The sequence below is a fragment of the Bos taurus genome, chromosome 26, assembly GCF_002263795.3.
Source record: "Bos taurus isolate L1 Dominette 01449 registration number 42190680 breed Hereford chromosome 26, ARS-UCD2.0, whole genome shotgun sequence".
Taxonomy (NCBI): Eukaryota; Metazoa; Chordata; class Mammalia; order Artiodactyla; family Bovidae; genus Bos; species Bos taurus.
In genome coordinates, this window is record NC_037353.1 from 51,479,490 (window position 1) to 51,498,347 (window position 18,858).

An 18,858-nucleotide genomic window follows, 5' to 3' on the forward strand; every position below is an offset into this window, starting at 1 on the left:
GGTGTTTCAGTCCCCTTAGAACAAAAGCGAAAATGCAGGAGGACCCAGGGTGCTGGCTCGACCGTCTTTGCCCCTCTCTCCCTTGGCTGCTGTCTCCTCTTCCCCTTCTTTCCCCTTACACCCTAAACGCACTTTCAGCTCTTCCAGCACCAGTGATATCATGATGCTGTCCCAGAGGCAGCATCTCACAGACTGTGCTCCCAGCCTTTCAAAGCATCTGCAAATTGAAAGCCCTCAACTTTTGATTACTAATCTGTTGCTAAAAGGAAATAGATCACGGACGCGAACTCAGGTAATTGCCTGAAATAGAAGTTCAGAGAGGAAGGCAAGGAATTTCTCACCCCCTGTTGAGTCTGCCTACATTGTGAACCAGAAAAGCAATTGAGTTCAAATTCAGGGTAAGATTTTAAAACAGTTCAATTATCTCTTTAATTATCTTTCATTTAAGGTACATATCTACCCATCAGTCCTTGTCAGGCTTGGAAATACAGAAATAATACCCTATAAGCCAATTTAATGGCCTCATAATTCTGCTAGAAGTAGGCACCAACTCTTACATAAATGTCTATTCCTGTGAGCCTTTATGCATCGGCCTTAAGGAAGGAGATGCAGTTTGAAATTTCACCTTGCAAAGTCTGACAAGATGAGTATGATTCTTAGAATTTCCACAAGTTTCATGAGCCTGTGTGTGTTTGCTTGTGTGTGTCTGTGTGTGTAATCCCTGTATCCCAGAGGGAGCCAGGTGCTTGAAGGCAGCTCTTATTTAAGCCAGGCAGAGGAACATGTGTGTCTGGGCATCAGTGGTTCCTTAGTGCTTTGGCCCCGAAAGCCTGAGTCCCAGGAAGGTGTAACTGCTAGAACATTCAGGAAGAAGACGAAGGTCTGAAGCAGGTCAGAACCAGAGAAGGAGACGAGCCGGGAGGACTGGGATGATCCTAGTGAGAGAGAGTGGTTGTCTGGACCAGGGCAGCGGCAGGAAGGGATGCAAGCGTGGACGGAGCTGACAGGGGTCTACGAGCAGAATGCTCAGGACTGTGAAACCGATTGGGTACAGTGGGGATCAGGGGGGTGGGATGAGTGAAAAATAGCTCCTGCAGTTTCAACTTAGGTGCTCGGATGACTTAACGGCGATGTTTCCAGAAACGGCAAAAAGGCTATTATATCATGTGCTTCCCCCGCCATCAATTTTATGGGATAATTAATACGCTTTTTATTAGCAACTCTGCGTAAGAGGCTGTGCCGTTGTCTCATGTGAAGTGTGCCGGAGTTAAGTCTTCTCAGAGCTGCTCCAGGACCACCTCTTCTGGGAAGCCTCCCCTGCCCTCCGTCCACCACCCCGCCTCCCGAAATGTCCTTCCTGCTCCGCAGTGCAGTGATCTTCCGAGCACCCCTCTGCCCTGGGAGTTTCCTTCTCTGCACTTTTCGGGCCTGTGTCTGTTTCCCACCTCTGCATCCTCAGGGCGTGGCACGTGACAGGGGCCCAGTGAAGGCATGAATGAAAATGCCTGGAGCTCACTGCTTTCCACAAGACTCAGGTCAGCCTCAGCATCGCTGGGAGCAAGGACTGCAATCTGCTTGGAACGTGGTTATTTGAGACCTCACTCCCTGTGCGTAGCGAACCTGGGATGGCAGAGCCTTGACTGCCATCCCCCCAGGGCCAGCCGGCACACGAGGCAGGACCCAGGGGATGTGGGTGAGGGAGTCCTCCAAGGTGGGGGTATCCGTGAATATGCCTGTGTGGTGACTGAAGAGAACTCTCTTTCTGCTGATGAACTAGACCTGGTTACCTCATATTCCCACCTGCAGAGAAGGTCCAGGCCCAAAGAGGACGCTCCCAGGACCCAGGTGAAGAAGACACCTAGCCAGTCCCTGCACCGTACAACGCTCAGAGGCTGAGGAGACCCAGGACCACCCTGGGGTCACCAGCCTGCCTGCTACTGGCACCCCCAGCCCAGGAGGCTGCTGAGTTTCTTCCCGCTGCCCCAAACTTCCTGGAGATGCTTTCCTCTGGCCCTGTCCCATGGGAGGGTGTGAGGAGGGGGTCTGTGGGCCCCAAATCCCCCACCTTTTCTGTACATGGCAGCTCCTGGCAGCGAATCTGGGAAGCTGTCTATCGGACAAGGAAGTGGGTGAGGGATTGCTTCTTCCCCTTGAGTCTCAGCATCCTCTAAGTCAGTCACACACACACAAAATTCAGAAAACGAGCCTGTGGTCTTGGCTGAGCAGAGGAGGGAGGACTTCTGCAGATTCATACATACAGAAGAGACTGTGATCAATTCGTCAGTTAGCATTTTCTTCAGTTGTCTGGGTGCCGAAGTCCTCCTCAGAGAATCCAAAGCAGATCTTTCTCTTCTGAACACCGTGAACTTTTTTTTTTTTTTTAATAACTAAGGCCCATCTCAGAGAGCAGTCCTCGTGTCCTGCAAATTTCTAAGGAAGCCTGGCTCCATGGCAACCTCCAGTGAAAAGTCATGTCCATGCTGTCCAGACGTGCATCTGGGGTGCACCTGCAGAGACCCCACTCTTTCCTTAAACCAGCTGCTCTCAGGACAATGGTGCAGACCTCAGAGAACTAGTCAGGCAGTGTTTCTACAAGTATTTGCAGGCTCAAATACTGCATCTTAAGAGCAAACAACCAGTTGGAACTTAGTTGAGTGCAAGTGCCACGTGAATCCTGTGACGTGTGTGCCTACTCCTCAAGTTCTAGGCCTCATCTGCAGAAACAGCACTAGAAGCAGGGGTTTCTAAATAAATGTGTTCTTTCTCAGCACTCGGTCCAAGAACTGTGCCTGAAGAGGAGCACAGCCTCCTAATTCGTGAAGCTCAGGACTGAATATTCCAGGTGTAGAAGCATCTGGAAGAATCAAAGAGGTTTGGGGGACTTCCTGGGTGGGCCAGAGCCCAAGACTGAGCTGCCAGTGCAGGAGGCCCGGGTTCGAGCCCTGGTCAGGGAACCAGATTCCATGTGCCCACATCTAAGAGTTCAAATGCTGCAAGTAGAGATTCCACAGGCCGAAACGAAGACGGAAGGCCTGTGAGCCACAGCCAAGACACAGCGTGGCCAGAATAAACAAGTGGCTTTTGAAAAGACGTTTGGGTGGGCGAGGAGAAATCTCAGCGTAGGCAGCATCGGCTCTCGAGCTGTCATGTCAGATAGTGACCCTGCCTGGTGCCCAGGCCAGAAACGTGACCCGCAGGTGCACGCCTGTGCCAGCTCTGCTCTCTCTCTGAGGTCGATGCCACTGCTTTCTCTGCCCGTCCAGCTGGCAAACCTGCCAGAGCCAGGAAAGACTTTCATCGGCAAAATGTGTTCTCAGTGACCTCAGGTGTGTTCCCATGATGACTGTTCCTTCCCCTACCAGTGTACAAAGCAGCTCTTGAATAATACCTCCTCAAATCTTCTCCACAATTGCATCAGGCTCACAGATGTGCAGCAAGCCGTCTCTCTCTCCTGCATCTTCTGGGCAGCTGGAGCGACTCATTGTTTTATCAGCTCCCTGGCACTGGGCTTGACCCCCATCAGCTTCCCAGTATCACCAACCCTGGTTCAGGGAGCTCATTTGCCAGTTCTCCCGAGTGGTCATCTGGGCCCCTGGCCAACCACCTCTCCTTTTCTGAACAATCTACTCCATGTTCACCAAGGACAAGTTGCCCTTTTGTCTAAAGACTGCTCCTTTGAGTGAAGATAGGAATTGGGCCTCTTTGTACGACAATATCTCATCAGCAGCCCAAGCGGGAGCCCCGAGCATCCCTGAGACATCCTCCAGGCTGGAGGTCATGACTGAGATGTCCTTCCTGAGCACTCTATCAACCCCCAGCTCATCAAGTTGCTCATCTCCTGGCATATTCACAGAATCTCAAAGCCTCGTAACACCTGCTCCGAGCCTTCTTCTCTAAGGGTCAGGACCATCTCTCCGGATCCTGGATCCTCTTCAAAGCTGACCTCAATGAAGACAGTCTGATGTTTTAGTTGCGTTTTTTGTCTCATTAGATTAATTTGTGATGACCCAATTGAGTTGCATTTTGTCATGGTTGTCCAATCCCCCTGGGCTTCCTTCGCTTCCCCAGTTTCAGGCAACGGAATCAGGCCTCCTTTCTCCCCTCTGAATGTGTGTGTGTGAAATGTGTGTGAAATCTCCTTTATTAGCAGCCTAGCTGATGTCTCCAATTCCCCCACCAGCTATAACAAGTTCACACTGAGAAGACAGCTCCTCCAAATTCTTAGGTCATATCTATTTCTACTATAGATTCCCTCTTGTCCTGTGAAGTATTCTTTTCATATCTTCTGTTCCTTGGGAGACGAAATTATCAGAAGGGAAATCTGAGACCATGATTGGATAGGACAATTCAGGAATCTAGTAAAAAGCCTCATCATTAGCTCTTGCAGAATGGAAGATTCTGTGATTCTGTGGGCCAAGGATTATTTCCTTACCTATGAAGATGTATTAATATAATGTAAGCAATCTCAGGATTAATTTTAATTGATATGCTGCTGCTGCTGCTAAGTCACTTCAGTCGTGTCTGACTCTGTGTGACCCCATAGACGGCAGCCCACCAGGCTCCACCATCCCTGGGATTCTCCAGGCAAGAGTACTGGAGTGGGGTGCCATTGAGCATGATATTAGGTTTTAGTGCACCACGTAATGATTAGACATTTGTATATGTTGCAAAATGACCGTCACAACAAAAACACTTAACATTCATCACCCCACATACTTACAAATGTGTTTTCTTGTGATGAGAACTTTAAGACATACTCTTTCAGCAACTTTCAAGCACGCAACTCAGTGTTATGAACTGCAGCCGCCACGCTGTACGATACATCCGAATGGCTTATTTAGTTTATAACTGGGTGTTTGTGCCTGTGATTATTTCTGACCTTTGCAACTCTCATCCGTTCTCTCTTCAAATGACTACAGGCGTGGAGCTGAATGTTGGGTCCTGAAGTTCTTTGTGGTTAAACAAATAGCAACCGTGTCCCGTCTCTTCCAAGCGTAACTTGGCACCAGCTTCCCTAATGTACTGTGAGATATTCAGCTTCGAGTTAAATACATACAAGTTGGTTCATGTGGTTTAGCTTTGTTCTCATGTCTCTACAAAGATTAATCTCCAGACACAGGAACCATCCAGTCCAGTTAGCAGGAAAGATCAAATGACCTTAATTTCGTCGAGTTGGGATCGTAACTCCATGCTTTGATGCATCCCTTTTTGTCCAAAAACAGAGCAGTAATAGAGGAAACATAAAAAGAAGAAAATAGACATTTCAGTGCTCGCAAGTGAGATAAATCTTGTTTTGTGAACCAGAAACAGCAGCACTGTGGAGCAGCGAGCAGGGCTGAAACCCTGGGTCTGCAGGCGGCAGGCTTGCAGGAAGGCAGCTGCCAGGAGTTTGGCTTGTGTAGAGCCAGCCTGCTCAGTGGCTCAGTCTTGTCCAATTCTTTGTGACCCTGTGGACCACAGCCCGCCAGGCTCCTCTTTTCATGGAATTCTCCCAGCAAGAAATATGGAGTGGGTAGCCATTCCCGTCTCCAGGGATCTTCCCCACCCAGGAATAGAACCCAGGTCTCCTGCATTGCAGGGAGCTCCTTTACCATCTGAGCCACCCAGGAAGCCAGAGTCAGGCTAAATGGTAAAGCTGGGCATGGAACAGGGTCCTCCCACCTGTGCAAGTGTAATAACATTACTAAATGCTGCCCGAGGCCACAGTCAGGGGCCAGCAGACATACAGACACAGAGCATCCCCATCAGCAGGATCTAAGCAGAAATGCTCCCCAGCACCGGGACCGGAGCTGTTGCAGTCTCCACATCTTCCTATGACTGAGACTCTGAACCACTTTTTAAAGATTTAGCTCTTAATTGAGGACCCAGAGGCACCGGCAACATAGCTAGGAGAGAGAAATAGCAAAACTACAAACATAACAACAGTCAAACAAAAAGATTCTCTCAAAAACCAAAACCCAATGTTAGATATATTAAGGCTTAGAAATATAGCCCCCCACCAAAGTCAATATTTGCCACAATGATTTACTCTAGGTGAAAAATTCTTCTATAAAAAGACTAAAAGTACTTAAGAATAACTGTATTTAGTGTGCTCAGAAAGATATTGCTGCTTAGTTGCTAAGTCACGTCTGCATCTCTGTGACCACATGGACTGTAGCCCACCAGGCTCCTCTGTCCATGGGATTTCCTAGGCAAGAATACTGGAGTGGGGTGCCATTTCCTTCTCCAAGGGATTTTCCTACCCAGGGATTGAACCCATGTATCCTGGATTGGCAAGCGGGTTCTTTACTTCTGAGCCACCAAAGAAGCCCATTTATCAAAAAAATAAATGAAAATATATAATTTTCATTAAAAATTTAAAAAATTGATTTTTAAAATATAAAAAGAAAGAAAACAGTAATAAATAAGTATAAAAATGAACCAATAACTAATCTTAGAAATGAATAATATAATCAATAAAATTGAAATTTTAATAGATTAATCAATCCTATATTAGATGCAGTCAAGAAGAAATACATGACTGAACTTTGGAATTCCAAGGAAATTCAAGAAAGATATATAATTAAGGTTCAACTCTTAAAAGGAATTCCAGAAGGAATGGTGCGGCAACAGTGTATAAAATACTAATAACTGTTAATAATAACAACTGTTACTAGTATTTTATACACTGAGCAGGGAAAAAACCCATATTTAAACTACTCATAGTGGAAATGCAGATCAGGAATAAAGAAGGTACCTTTAACACCACAAAAGAAAGAAAAATTAACTGAAACATCATTAGATTGAGAATGAAATTCTCATCAACAAGAGATGTTAGAAGACAATGGATGATAGTTTCAAAATGCTGCAGTGATAAAGCGAATGTCAACCTCGGATTTTATACTCGGCTAAAGATCATTCACCCCCCTCCAGTACTCTTGCCTGGAAAATCCCATGGATGGAGGAGCCTGGTGGGCTGCAGTCCATGGGATCACTAAGAGTCGGACACGACTGAGCAACTTCACTTTCACTTTTCACTTTCATGCATTGGAGAAGGAAATGGCAACCCACTCCAGTATTCTTGCCTGGAGAATCCCAGGGATGGGGGAGCCTGGTGGGCTGCCGTCTATGGAGTCGCACAGAGTCGGACACGACTGAAGCGACTTAGCAGTAGTAGTAGTAAAGGTCATTCAAAGTGTGAGTCTGTTTGTTTAAATTTTTCTTTCCCTCCGCTTCTCACCATGACTCGACTTTGGGTAAACCGTACCTCCCCATCCACTGACGGCAGGCCTGGACAGACGATTTTCTGCAGCCAGTGGAAACTGGGAGAGTGTGAGATCCACAGTTCTGAGCCAAACCTGTAAGAAACACGGTGTGTCTCTCTGGATCACCTGCATCCATCATGAGATGAGCGTGAGGCCACTACCTTCCGTCCAGAGTAACAGCGAGGAAACGGTCACGTCCTGGAAGGAGCCAGCCGGGACGAGCTTGCAGGACTGTCGTGTCTGCAGGAATTCTGAAATCACTTGTCAAATATAACCATCATAAAGAAAATAAAGTATATAACTTACTGTTAAACCATATTAAAAACAAAGACAGCAAGTATTCAAAACTTAACAGTTTCCAATTATTTTTCCACTTCTTACCGCTCTCTCTGCTCTGGGTTCTGTGCAACCCGGGCACCCGGGTGGTGGGCATGCTCTCTAACCCAGTGCTTCTGAGACTCTCTCTCAAGCCTGTTTGGTCTGGCAAGTTGGTAGCTTCAGAGCAGGAGTAAGTCACAGTGGGAGCATTTACACTACAGAAATTGGCAAGCACTAAAACTCAGGGCTTTAGTTATTGCTGCTTTGCTGATTTCCGTGACAAGAGAGTGATGGATAAAAATGTTAACAATACAGATTAGACAAAAAGATGTTTTATCTGTAGTTGTTACATTTTAAACAGAACAATAATGGAAAAAATATTCTTCCAGTATCCAAAACTATTATCTAGCTCAGCAAAGAAGTTACTTACATGATAGTTTTAATTGAGAGCAAATAATATACAATTCCTGGTTTTTCTTTTTTGCCCCTTTTCACAGAAGCCAGCCTACTATGTCAAAACATTTCTAAAGTTAACTGAGAAGCACATAACATTTCCATGTAAACATTTCTGTTATTTTTGCTCTAAGACAGATTTGAAACCTGGATGACCAAGGAAGATGCTGCTCAGAGGGCTCCCTAGGACCACCCCGAGTGCTGGGCAGGTGACGGAGCTTGGCTGGGACCTGGCATCAAACTGCCATTTACATCAGAGACTCAGAGACCGTCTGAGCTGAGGGTGCCCGGGGAGGTCATCTGGTCACCTTCCCTTGGTCCTGGAGGTTCTCAGGCCTGAGCGGGGAGGCCTTCCCCAGACACTGGTAGAACTCCAGTGTTGATGGTGTGGATAGCCCAGCGCCTGCAGCGTGTTACCTCTCAGGCCTGGGACCTCATCTCCTGAGATGCCGATGGCTTCTTGCTCAAGGAACAAACGATGAGCCAACCGAGGGTCGGGCGCCACATCCTGCCATCTGTGCCATTAAACCTGCTGACCCTGGACTGCAGCCCGGAATCCGAACGCTGCAGACCTCAGAGTGCAGCTACACTCAGCCATAGTAGAGTAGATGGTTAATTAGGAAAGTGAGACTCTGAGAACCAGGCAGGGCCGCCTTCAGAGGAGGCGACAGAAAAGGAGGGCAGAGAGCCTTAAAATGAATGGCTTGCTCTTCAGGAAGAGTCTGCAGTCAGCAGTCCCTGGAGAGCAGGGAGGTGCAGTGGGAACACAGCCAGGGGGCCCAGGACTCCTGCAGAGGGGGCCCACAGTCGGCGTGGGCCGGGCCTGCCCACCTGGGCTCCCTGCCATGAGAATCACGTGCAGACAGGAGAGGCGACTTCTGTGAGGAGACTGTCACCACACTGTCCCTCTGCCGAGCCCGGGGCCCTGCCACACACCCTTCACTCGTCACCGCCCAGCCGGCCAGCGGAACGCACAATGCCTCTTAGAAGCCTCCCTGCAACACAAGTCGTTCAAGGCCAGGAAAGTTCTTTTCAGACCTTCCCAGACTCATTTGGAAACAAACATGTAAGCGGGCAAAATGCAAATGAGACTCCCGAAACGTCTCTCAGCAGCACTTAGTTTTGAGGTTACGAGCTCTGCAGTTTTTAGGGTTCTAGGGGGAATTAGCTGGAATGTTTCTGGCATTAATTCTATGAGGCCAAAGGGAAATCTTCCATTACTGGAGGAAGGGCAGGCGGCTGCCGGGACCCACGCTTCACAGAGCACCAGGCTGGGGAGGAGGGCGGAGGCCCCAGCAGACAGGCCAGGCCCAGGCAGCAGAAAGCGCAGAGCCAGGCTGCCTGCTCCACGTGGACGACCCGGCTCCAGGGAGCCGACTCCCTGTCGCTGGTCAAGCTCAGCTGGTCCGTGACTTGGCTCCTGGCTCCAAGGGCTTTTTAGGGCTTTATGGCCCAGAAGCCTTTCACCTCCTTCCAAGGTTGAGGCTTCGGGCGGGGAGGGTGATCCTGCCAGGGCCCTCGGTGGCCACACCCTGAGCCGTGCCCGGGCTATGGGGACCTGGGGACACAGCTCATCCTGGCCAGCTGCACTGACCCCTCCCAGGAACACAATCGGGCAGGACCTGCAAACCCAGCCCCCAGGGCAGGCCTGACCCCAGTTCCCTGACGGAGCTGAGGTTTATTTTCATCTAATCCCTCAGCCCGTTTTCTTTTTATGATCAGAGATTTATGTTACAGAAAAGAAAAACAATCCCAGCAGAAACAGCCAACGGAAGAGAAGGTGGCGGTGAGAGGACCCGCAAGACCCAGACAGACCCCGAGCCGACGGGAGGCTCAGGCCCTCAGGAACAGAGCGTCCGGAGGCAAAGCTCGGAGAGTCTGCAAGCAGCCCCGCTCCAGAGCTGGAGACTTGAAGACTGATACAAGAGGAGACTGAAGAGACTGAAGGCTGATACAAGCTGTCCGGAGAAAGCTCATACCATCACAGTCGCCACATCCAACTAATTTCGGTCGACCACAGCACTAGTGAATCCCAAGACTGAGTGCTTACAGAATTCATTTTTGCATTTTCTCCAACTGGGGAAGGGCTGAGCTTCAAGGTCTCTGCAGATCCGGGCACTGGGTTTGCTTAGTCCTCTGCTACTTGTCTCTCTAGGGATGCCAGGAGGCTTTACTCTCCCCTCCCCTTGCCAGGCTGACAGCCCAGAACCCAGTGCAGCAGAGTCCCTGGGCCACCCTTTGTGACAGTGGCTGCATGTGGAAATGTGTGCGTGACATTTTCTTATGACCTACTCAGAGGGACGGGGCGGGGACAGTGGGGAGATAGAGGCCCAGGACGGGGCTGGGACAGCAGGGAGACAGAGGCCCGGCTCTGACAGCCTGCCTGTTCTAGGTGGGTTCAGCACTTAGCAACGTGGGCATCTTGGCATCTAAGGCAAGACAGTGCTGACGGCCAAATGGCAGATCTTATAACGTCTCTCATCTGTTTCCTTGTAAAGAGCAGTAATCACAGAAGTTTCATCATGGGCTCATGGGGATGGCCACATAAAGTAACCCGGGTGGAACATCGCCTAGGATCTGCCCTGCAGCCAGAAAACAGGCCTGGCCCTGCCATGTGCCTCCTCGGGGGACAGAGCTTCTTCCTCCCAGAATCTGACCATTTCTTGGGCTCTTTTCCCCCAAGGAAGCAGCTGTAATCCACGGCATCACATTAAACTGCATTCAAATATTCCCCAAGCTTTGATTACAGCCGACCAGCAGGCCTTTTCTCCAGATGGGACCGGGGAAGAAAAGGATGCTGGCTGAGCGACCCTAGCAGCCAGCTGTTCACGCAGATGTAAGTGATTAGATCCGTCATGTCTCTGGATTCCAGGTTTATTCAAATTCACTACTGACTCCAGTCAAATTGCATTTGGTCGGCCCAGCCCCTCGGTGGAAATTGTTCCACTCATATACACTTCGTCCATATAACGCTGCTCTCCACTCAAGCTCAGAGAGAGTAAACACAAGTTGAAAGTCATGCCTGGAACCTCCCTTGTGGTCTGGTGGCTAAGACTCCACGCTCCCAACGCAGGGGGCCTGGATTCAACCCTCGGCGGGGAACTAGATCCCACATGCCACAACCAGAGAAAATACAAACAAGCAAACAAAAGATGCCACATAAATAAATAAACACAAAATGAAAAAGACAGACAGCCAGCAATGCCTGTTAAGGTCACTTTCATGGAGGCCATTCTATGTACTGGGCGCTGGGCTCAAGCCTTCCTGGGGATGATCCGGCTTCATCTCCACACAAATCTACCAGGTAGATGCTGGCATCAGGGGCACACTGTGACGGGCCTTGAATGCCTGGCTGAGGGTCATGGGGCTTGTTGGCAGGTGATGGAGTCTTGGAATATGTCGCCTGGATGAGCAGGAGACTTTAACAATGACAAAGGACATCCGGCAAGTTCCTCGTGGTGGTAAAAGGCTAGTGGTCACTGCGTGTCCAGGGAGTAGGTTATATTCGCCCCTACTTCCACTTGCCTGTTTGTGCTAAAAGTTTATGGGTGTAATAAATGCCTGGTGAAATCTCTGGCTCTGTGTATAACACATTCACAGATGAAAGATGGGCCCACAAAGTGCTACCATGAACCCCCAGGGACCTGTCTCTAAATGTTCCAGTAAAAACCCGAATTGTAAGCAGCATCTATAAAGAGCACAAAGATTTACTTCTTAAAAGAAAAATTAAAGATGATCACTTTCCCACTGCATATTCTCGGGTGACTTATCAAAATCAGTTTATTATCAGTTCAGTTCAGTTCAGTCGCTCAGTCGTATCCAACTCTTCGTGACCCCACGGACTGCAGCATGCCAGGCTTCCCTGTCCATCATCAGCTCCTGGGGTTTACTCAAACTCATGCCCATCAAGTCAGTGATGCTATCCAACCATCTCATCCTCTGTCGTCCCCTTCTCCTCCTGCCTTCAATCTTTCCCAGCATCAGGGTCTTTTCCAGTGAGTCAGTTCTTCCCATCAGGTGGTCAAAATATTGGAGCTTCAGCTTCAGCATCAGTCCTCCCAATGAACACTCAGGACTGATCTCCTTTAGGATGGACTGATTCAATCTCCTTGAAGTCCAAGGGACTCTCAAGAGTCTTCTCCAACACCACAGTTCAAAAGCATCAGTTCTTCAGTGTTCAGCTTTCTTTATAGTCCAACTCTCACATCCATACATGACTGTTGCAAAAAACATAGCTTTGACTAGATGGACTTTTGTTGGCCAAGTAATGTCTCGGCTTTTTAATATGCTGTCTAGGTTGGTCATAGCTTTTCTTCCAAGGAGCAAGCGTCTTTTAATTTCAAAGCTGCAGTCACCACCTGCAGGGATTTTGGAGCCCAGATGAATAAAGTCAGCCACTATCTCCATTGTTTCCCCATCTATTTGCCATGAAGCGATTCCAAACGGTATGTAAAGGCAGTTAACTGTGCGCCTGGGTTTGTTTCTGGGCTCTCTCCTGTCCTGCTGGTTGGTTTGTCTGTGTTCACGTGACTCTTCTGACCTCTCCAACAAATGGTGCTGAAGACCAGAGTGCTACATACAGAAGGATGTCATTGGAGGCTTACACTGCGTCACTCGCAAAAATCACCTCAAACGGACTGAAGGCTTGAGCATAAACGGCCTGATCTGTAAGACTCTCAGAAGAAAATGCAGGAGAAAAGCTTCTTGACGTTCATCTCAGCGACGAAGTCACACGTGCGGCACCGAAAGCTCAGGCGACAGAAGCGAAAACAGCCGCGCGCGTCCAGCCGCCCGCGACGCTCCTGCCCAGCGCAGGGCGCAGCCGGCAAACGGAGAGGACCCCAGCTCATTCTTCAAACCACGTCAGGGGATCTGACCCTCCGCTTTAGAGCCCGTGAGGCCCTGGCCAGCGCTGAAGGCCTCGGGAGATCCCAGCTTCTGGGCGCAGCTCAGGGTGCCCAGTCACACCATGCCCCCCAGCAGCGGTCAGGGGAGTCCGCTGCCGTGGGCAGGTCAGAGAAAAGGGGACCCGCCTGTGTCACCCGCGTGCGTCCTGCACCTTCCCGGCACCCCGTCAGGCAGCGCTCGTGACCTTCGATCCATTCCTGGGACCGGGGCGTATGATTCCTCAAGTGTGTAGCAATAAAATACACAAACATCTCAAACACAAGCAAATAACACACGTGATGAAAAGTATCCTCAGCAAGGCAGCTCCATCCCATCAGCTACTCAACCACCAGGACCTGAACAATGTGACCGTGTGGCACATCAGAAAACAAATTTAATTCTGTGCAAAACTTGCTTAGCTGTATACTTCAAATTCTTAAAATACATAAAAAAATTATTTGCCACCTCTTCTTTCCTCTGAAAATGCCAAAGTACCTGGATTTACATTGCTCAGGCAACCTTCCTGAAACCTCGTTCAACTTCACAGTAAGACACAACTCGCACAGTCTGCTGCCACTCACTGTCCTGCGGTTTTACCTGATCTGTGGGGCAGCTGTGTGTTAGAAAAGACAGCTTTTTAAGAGAAGACATTAACATAAGAGAAGACATTATCGAATTTTTTCAGCGTTCCATTAAAATCTATCTTGCAGAAATGGTATTTAGAGGGGCTTCCCTGCCGGTCCAGTGGCTAAGACTCCTCACTCCCAGTGAAGGGGGCCTGAGTTCAATCCCTGGTCAGGGAACTATACCCCACGTGCCACAGCTAAAGATTCCACATGCTGCAACTGAGACCCGGCAGAGCCAAAGGAAATAAATCAATTAATTAAAAAGTTTTTAAAAATAGTCTTTAGAAGATTTGAAAACAATATCCATGATACAGTCATATACTATATCTGAGTTAAATTGTACGTTTTAAATGTACAATTCCATTCAATCTGTTAGAAAGAATTTGTTCAGTTATTCACTTATTGCAATCTGGGGTGTTTTGATTGACACAGGTAATCTTTGAAATAAACTTTGTTTAGCTGACAAAAGTTTTGGATTACTTCATTCTCAAATATTTTCTCTTGACACCCATTAATTAAAAAGTAAGTGACACTAAGATGTCAAAATATGTATCCTTTTAAAGTAAAGTAGTATTACAATCAGAGGCAGGTATATAACCTCAAAGCCTTTCACTAATAAGAATAATAAATCTTTCACTACTAAATGAGACAAAATAAAAATCAGATTTTTCTACAGAGCTAGCAAAGAGGAGCAGAAACAGGAAACTTATGACCAGAATTTCTGAGATTTTGGAGCTCTCTGTAGGAAGTGATAGAACTGAGGCGGCTTCCACACCTGGCGAAGGTGTCCAGGTGGAGCAACTTGGCAGAGGTGAGGGGCATCAGTGGGCCTGAAGGATCGTGTGGGCACAGGGCTGGGCTGGAGTCTGCAAGAAAGAACCCGAGGCAAGGGCAGAGCACTCTGTCCAGTGAGCCCCTCAGCCACTTCTCCCCAAGTTTTGCCAAAAACAGCAGTGGAGGAGATGCTGGTCAGAACATTTTAGAGCTTTTTCTGTTGTCGAAGTGTCTGGATGCCATGGCTCTCTTGGAGTTGTAACCAAAGCTGAGCCAAAAATACCTGTCTCCCTCTAGGTCACGTACTGACAACATCCAGAAAGTGTACGGCATTTGGGTGATCACAAATGAACCTGATCCAATTAAAGCAGTGACTCTGAGCCAGCTCAGCTAGACTCTGGGAAATCTGAAAAAATCAGCCTAGCCCCATCTGGGAAAGGAATGAAACAAAATCAAGGTATACTTAAGGCTCTACTATTCTTTCATAAACAATGTCCAGAATCAAATGAAAAACTACCAGATGCGCAAGGAAGCAAAAGATGTTACCCATGATCCAGTGAGACACAGTGAACAGAAGCGTGTTCTCGGCTCATCCCACTGTTAGAACCGGCAAACCAGGCCTCCAAACCAACCAGTACAAATGTGACAAACACAGCCTCGAGCCAGGTGACCAAGGTTAACATGGGCCGTGATAAGTTCTGTGGAGAGCTCAGACCCCTGGTGTGCTGTGATGAGAAGGGCACTTTACCCCTGCAGTCCTCCCCCCAAAGGCACTACCCAGCCCACTTGTTAGAGAAGCAGGTCTCAGTTGAGGGAACTCTGCAGAATGCCTGACCAGCACTCTGCTCAGAGTCAAGGTCCTCAAGAACCAAGAAAGTCCGAGAAACTGTTGCAGCCAAGAGGAGCCTAAGGAGACATGAGACTGAATGTGACATGATGTCCTGCTTGGGGTCCTGGGCGAGAGCCTGGGGCAGAAAAAGGACATCAGAAGTATGGAAAGAGCATGGAGTTAGTCAACATATCAACACTGGCTTACTGATATTGTCTAACCCATCAAACCACAGCAAGAAGTTAGTAACTGGAGAAACAGCACATGAGGTAACAGGGGACTGCCTCCCCCGCTTCTGCAGTCACTCTACAGATCTAAACACCTTCCAAAAGTAAAAACATTGCTGGAAAAAGTGAACGTAGAATCAACAATGCTGAGGAACATTGAGAGGTCCACGTTACGTGTGATTAAATTCTCGGAAGAAGAAAAGATGGAGCATGGGGCAGAGAGAAAGATCTGAAAGGTTCTGGCTGGAAATCGTCCAAATTTGATGAAAATAAAAAGGAACCCACAAGTTCAAAGAGCATAATAAATGCCAAATGTGCAAACTCTGGGAGATAGTGAAGGACAGGGAAGCCTGGCGTGCTGCAGTCCATGGGTCGCAAAGAGTCAGACATAACTTAGTGACTGAACAACAGCAGATGATAAGTTCAAAGAAAAACAACTAGACACATCCTAGCCAAACTGATGAAGAGCAGATAAAGAAAGAATCTAAAAAGTCAGTGAGAAATGCACATTATTTCAGGGGGACGATGGGAAGGATGACGACTTCTCCTAAGAAAACACCAGGAGGACAGCAAAGCTATACTGAAAACCCAGAGCTGAAAATAAACCCTGCCAACGTAGAACTCCATGCTCAGAGAAGAAGAAGGAGGAAGAGGAGGAGAAGGAGGAGAAACCAAAGAGAAGGAGGAGAAAGAGGAGGAGGAGCGACAGAGACGTTTCCAGTAAACGAGACGGGCGATTCTGTAGCCGACAGATTAGCAACATAAGGACAAGATGCAGAGGGAAGCTCTGAGCCTTAAAGGAGAGAGCAGCAGATGGGACCTGGGGTCTGCAGGCAGGAAGGAAGAGCATCAGAGTATAAATACGTGGTGACAATATTTTTCTCTTTTCTTAATTACTTTGAAGATAAACAACTGTTTGCAAATTGCTAATGATGACTGTCAGGTTTATAATTGAAGTAAAATAAAGACAACAGCAACAATCACTAAGGCTAAGTGGGAACAGAAATACGGGAGGCCTCCTGTTGCGGGTTCTTACGTTCCTCCCTTGTGACGTGTCGTAACATCAACTCACCACTGATCACTAGTTACGGCTCCATGTTATATCCTTACAGCAACAGCGCAGATTTAAAAAGACGCGTAGAGTCAGAATACATAAAACGGAATAGTACAAAAATCACTGAATAATCCAAAGCAAGGCAGAGGAATGGACAAAAAGCAGACAGGCTAAATGAGAGAAGCTAACGGGCCAGCAGACCTAAAGCCAACCACGTCAAAAGCTACAGAAGGTGCAAATGCTTACAAACTCCAAATAAAAGACTGAAACAGTCAGGACGCTTTTTTTTTTTCCCCAAAAAACCACAGAATCCAGCCAAATCCTGCCAACCTGGACAGACTGTGAGGGAGAGAAAGACGGCAGGCTGAGCACAGAGCCCCTCACAGCGTTTCAACAAGAGCGAGGCTGAGCTCCAGGCAGCGATCCTGGGCACCGGGGGCATTTCCTAAGTGAAGGGAGGGCAGTGCCAGGCTGGCCCTGTCCTGCCCCCAAGGCCCCCTCCCGTGGAAGTCCCCGACCAAAGCAGGTGGCCAAAGGCGGCCTCTGTGGACTGGGACGCTTCCACTGATGTTTGCTGAACAGAAAGGCGCCACCTCGCCAGCACCCCTAAGCAGCTGCTCCCCTGGGCTGCCATGCCCCCAGAGCCGCCCCAGCCGCCCTCATCTCCCCAGAGGGCCCCTCCTTCCAGCCCAGGAGCCTGCAGCCTGGAGGCTCCCCCGGGGCCGGTGTCCCAGGCCTGGACCCCTGGGCCAGACCGAGGTCTCGGGGAATCCCAGCTAAGGAGCTGTGGTCATGGGGCCACTGTGTGCTGAGAGCCAGGGGTGGACAGCACCCCTCCTGCTGACCATAGGGGTCCCCCCAGAGCCAGGGTGAGCCTCGGACCCGGGCCCCACCATGCCCCCTCAATAACCGCCGAACCCCGTGACAATGTGGCTGCTGCGGAGGCCTGCTGCCAGCTGGCTCCCCGCGTCCCCGCCCGGCCCCCGTTGGCCACTTTGTCTTGATCACTGGAGCCAGGGAGTCATTTAAAGACAGCGGGTGCGTTGATGGCCTTTCTCAACCAAGGGAAACGCTCCGCTATTACCGAGACTCAGCCAGGGGCAGAGTCTGCAAGTGCAGAGAAAATAGTCCACCCGCCTCCGCTCTCCGCTTGGCCCAGCCATTCCGCCAGTTATTGGAGCCAAGGCGACAATTTCACAGTAACCAGGACAAACGGGTGTCCGTCACCCGGAATCCAATCTTCTTCTTCTCCACGCTGCGGAGTGAGTGGATGGGCTTCAAACAGGGAAGAAAAAAAAAAAAAATTGCTGGGTCTTTTCTGTAAATTGTCCAAGTATAAACTTTCTTTAAGAAAAACATCTGATTCCAGCAAGCAAGCCAGCCTGGTATAAACAGAGACAAGTTCAAACCCTGAGTCTTTGAGCTGGGAGCCTTGAAGACATCCTCCCACGAGAACCCATTAGGGATGAGCGTGCTGGGCCAGAGCAGGGGCTTCGCCCCAGACGCCCCAGGGGTTGCATGACTCAGGAGTGGCCCCCAGGCCCCTGCCTCCTCCCGGCCCAAACCCCAGGGTCCTGGGCGGGTGGCGCTATGCAGTCCTCCACCCCCAGTGGGCAGCGCTGTGAGACGCTGCCGGTCCATGCCCCGCTTTCGCAGGAACAGCTCTGTGTCCCGGTCCTCCCACCGCCCTCCTGTCCAGGCCCGTCCTGCTGGCACAGGGCTCTCAGACGCCGGCGGGGCACCCCTGTCCTAGAGCCTGCAGGCCTCACGCTGACCCCTCTAACCAGAACCTGCCCTCCTCCCACCCCAAGCCCCCAGTGGACGGCAGAGCGGACTGCCCTGGCCGTCTGCTCTTGACACCCCCACTCCACGCCCTGGGCCTGGACTCCCCATCAACAGGGCCATCCAAAGGCCTGTGAGGTCTCTCGTCTTGGAGCCGCTTGTGTCTCCAACTCAAAACGCCCAAGTGGACCTTCCTGTTTCCTCTGCACTCATCACCCTCCGGGCCCATGGGCGGGGTCCTGCCATTCCCCTGTGGTCACTCCTGGCTGTCCTGCATCCCCCAGACTCCCTGCCAGCCCATCTGGGAGCATCCGGCTCCCACTCCCCGCTTCCTCCCCGTGGAGCAGTCCCTCCTCTCTCCTCTGGGCCGTGCCTATGACCCAGCACAGCATCCCAGCGCCAGCCTTATGTGATGCCTAGCCTTGCATCCCTGCTGCCTGCCCCAGCTGTGCCCGTCAGGCGGTGTCCTCCTCCCAGGCCACCTCGACCTCATCCTTCGGAGCCTCTTCCTCCTCCATCCCTGCGGGGAGCATGGCTCCCTGTGTCCTGTGGATGAGCGGCCTCAACTCCAGTCCCTGGGCCTCCAGATCCATGAGAATCCACCTCTGGTGTGTTAAGCCTCAGCTTGCGTTCCTTGGTCATGTCAGCTGCAGGGACCCGTCCG

General features: G+C 49.8%; 1 long non-coding RNA gene across 1 annotated transcript; it reads right to left on the bottom strand.

The window, feature by feature from the left end:
• Positions 1 to 1,195: 1,195 nt before the first annotated feature.
• LOC132343989 (uncharacterized) lies at positions 1,196 to 10,215 on the bottom strand. Its single transcript, XR_009493047.1, has 3 exons — positions 10,066 to 10,215; positions 7,371 to 7,484; positions 1,196 to 5,204 (listed from the first exon to the last, which is right to left on the bottom strand). It is a non-coding gene; the product is annotated as an uncharacterized lncRNA (long non-coding RNA).
• Positions 10,216 to 18,858: the final 8,643 nt, after the last annotated feature.